Source organism: Formica exsecta, unplaced genomic scaffold (assembly GCF_003651465.1).
Source record: "Formica exsecta isolate Colony F162 unplaced genomic scaffold, ASM365146v1 scaffold589, whole genome shotgun sequence".
NCBI lineage: Eukaryota > Metazoa > Arthropoda > Insecta > Hymenoptera > Formicidae > Formica > Formica exsecta.
Window position 1 is genome coordinate 23,677 of NW_021853163.1, and position 3,486 is coordinate 27,162.

Consider the following 3,486-nt stretch of genomic DNA (forward strand, 5'->3'; position numbering starts at 1 on the left):
CGCGTACCGTCAACCATGCGAGTCACGAACGATAGAATCGATTACATTCATTGGGACGATCCAAACGAATTAGTGGATCGTCTGCGATTGCTGGACGCTTCGCGTCGAGCTGGCAACAACGCTCACGAAAACGAGATTCTATCGATAATCGAGGAGCTTCGCGAGACGGGAGCGATAGTATAAATCGAGCCGTCGCATCGACGATCGCCGCAGTCGTGCGTGGAATTTGCGATGTCCGTGAGCAAATTCGGCACGTTTTTAAAAAACCGCGGCTATGACGCGAGAACCGGAAGACTACGTCCGGCTATCGAATCTCTGCGAAATTACGTGCGCGATAAAGCGCTGTGTCTAAGCTCTTCCGTCGAATACGACGCGAGATAGCGCAAGATAAAGCGTCTGGCTAAGCCGGAGGAGGACGCCGACGCGACGAGCAAAAGCTACGTTGAAGGAATTACGTCGCAATTGAGAAAAGACGCGGACGAAACAGGGAAAGGCGTCATTCTACTATTTACGAGACTCACCCAGCTCGATAACGCTCTGGGTAAACGAATAGACGCCGCGGAGAGTTTTGTTTCCAAGATCGAAGCGCGCGACGACGTTTTGAGTAAACGGATAGACGCTGTGGAAAATTCCGTTTCGAGAACAGAATCTAACGCTAACGCTCTAGGTAAACGAATCGATGCCTTAGATAAACGAATTAATGGTTTAAGCGATCGAATCGATGCCGCAAAAAATACGATATCGCTCAACGCTTTGGAATCTTCGACGAAAAGCGCGAGCAACCGTAAAATACTGTTCAATCAGGGGAAAATAATACAGGAACTAACCCAAAAATCGCGCGTCGCCGCGAATTCTGCGGCTGATTCTGCGGTGAAAATACGAGAATTAGAAAATTCAACATCGCGATTGAAGAGAGACGCGGACGAGCTATCGGGGAGAGTGACGGAACTAGCGAAGATTCGCGAGACCAGCGGCGACACTCGGAGCGGCGAGCCGCTCGAGAGAGAGATCCCGCCCAACGTCATCCTTGAGAGAAAGAGAAGAGAATTATGAGCGCCGAAAAACGAAGACTAGTCGAGGAATTGCACGCGCCCGCGAGAAGAAACTTTCCGCGTCGTCGCGTCGCGATACGCGGGTACGACGACCTATGGCAGGCGGATGTGGTCGAGATGCGTCCTTACGCGAGACTTAACAAAGGCCACAACTACATACTCACCGTTATCGACGCATTAAGCAAATACGCTTGGGCTATACCGCTTAAAAGCAAGAGCGCGAACGAGGTTACACGAGCGTTATCTAAGATAGTGTGAGACTCTAAACGGTGTCCGAAAAATCTGCAGACCGACAAAGGAAAAGAATTCTATAATGCTGAAGTGAGAAAATTCGTGGAAAAGCGCGAAGTGAATCATTACTCGACGTACTCGGTGATGAAAGCGTCGAACGATTTAATCGCACACTCAAAAATTCTATGTGGAAATATTTCACGCTAAGCGGAACGTATAAATGGATAAACGAATTACCTCGACTCGTCGAGGAATATAACGCGCGAAAACACCGCACTATAGGTATGAGACCCGTCGACGTGACTCCAGCGATCGCCGATAAACTTTTAAATACGGTATACAGCAATATAAAAATCGCGACTTCGGCTAAATTCAAAGTAGCTGATCCAGTACGCGTCAACAAGTTGAAGACGATCTTCGAGAAAGGCTTTACACCTAACTGGACCACCGAAATTTTTCGAATAGCCAAGATACAACAGTTCGATCCTCGCGTTCGTTTATAAATATTCTCACGATTTTTGTGAGACATGCGCTCATTATTCTCTTATATCGCGCTATTGGAGTATTTTATAAAAATAAACTATATTAAAATAAACTATATTAAACGCAAATATTATTTATTACATTCTCGATATATAACGTTTCCCTCGCTCCTTACCGCGGTATTTTATAATGCCCCCACGGTAAAGTATCCATAGTTCCTGATACAATGTATCGTTTATCATCATGCGGGCTGAGCGCAACTTTCAATTCCGACACCGTATACACCTCGTGTAACTTAGATCTTATGCAAGATTGTTCGCGCCTCATCTCGATTCTTTCTCGAAGACAGCGCGCGTAATCTTCGAACGTTATCGTTCTCGCGACGACGCCACTCTTAACACCCTTAATTTTTTTCGTATCGTCTCTACCTTCGACTCGTAGCGCGTACATCTTCGCTCTAAGCCCAACGAATTCCGTCATAAGCGCGCCGGCATTTTCGTCCTTCATAGCACCAAGTATTTTCTTATTAGCTAGAGGCATACCGTACGCGTTGTCCACCGCGTAATCGCTCGTATCAAATCTGTCAATGTCGCGCTTCATATCTTCATACACATCCTCGCACTCGATGCGATAAATGAGGCTATCCGTATCGGTATACATTATTTTACATTTATCTCGATATAACGAGAACAAAGCTCTCGTCGCGCAGCCGTCGCACCAATTATTCGACACGTCGAAGACTTCGTCGATAAGATCGCAGGCGGGCACTCTCTCGCTATACACCGATTTTTTCATATGCATCGATACGCTTCTCACGAAGCTCGATCTATGCGCGCATTCCACGCAATATCTCACATCTTCCTCGAAATAATTTCCGTTTTCGAATTGGCAACCGAATGTATAGAAACAATGCACGACGTGATTCACCTTCCACGAAAATTTTTGAACTCCGTATCGCCGTTTCCAATTGCGATAAAGCAAACAGCCATCGGCTCCGACATTCGAGAAAGGCTCGTCGAATCGCGCCTCGCTCGCCTCTCGCACGAACTCTTCCGCGAAGCCGATCTTTTCTTTACAGTACAGACAGTCCTCTATATAACATTCGCTTAGTTCCTTCTTCAAACAATTAGGTATTTCCAAATTCTGTATATCCTCGATACTTCTAATTCGAATATTCACCACTTTTCCAGCTAGTCTCGATAAGGCGCTCGGTGCGCGCTTCACTTCAGTAGGAAGAACTATAGCGCACTCGTTCATCCTTCCACAGTCCGCGCTGTGAGCCAATAATTAATCGCTCGTTCGAAAATAATGCATGCAGCTGCGACATAAAACATATTTTTTAAATCGTGTATATTATCCATACTACGCGACAAATTTTTAAATTCGTACTCACCGATCGCATATATGCGCTTTATGTTGCCTATTGCTCAGTTGCGATCCGATGAGTCGAGACAAATTCTTAATCCATGCAAAATGCGCCGTATTATTTCGTTGCGTCGTATCGCTCAGATACAGCAAATTAATGTGTCTGTCCTTCTTATTACAAGTGAGACGCAGAGGAACGATACGGCAGCTACTTTTCCCGTCCTTCTTATCTCGAACGGTATACACATTAATAGATATGTTGTTAATACGCTCGAATCTAGTAATTCCATTTAAACTCATGGGAAACTCGATACCCTCCAGATTCAGCACCGTCGAGTAGTGAGGATACCGCGAG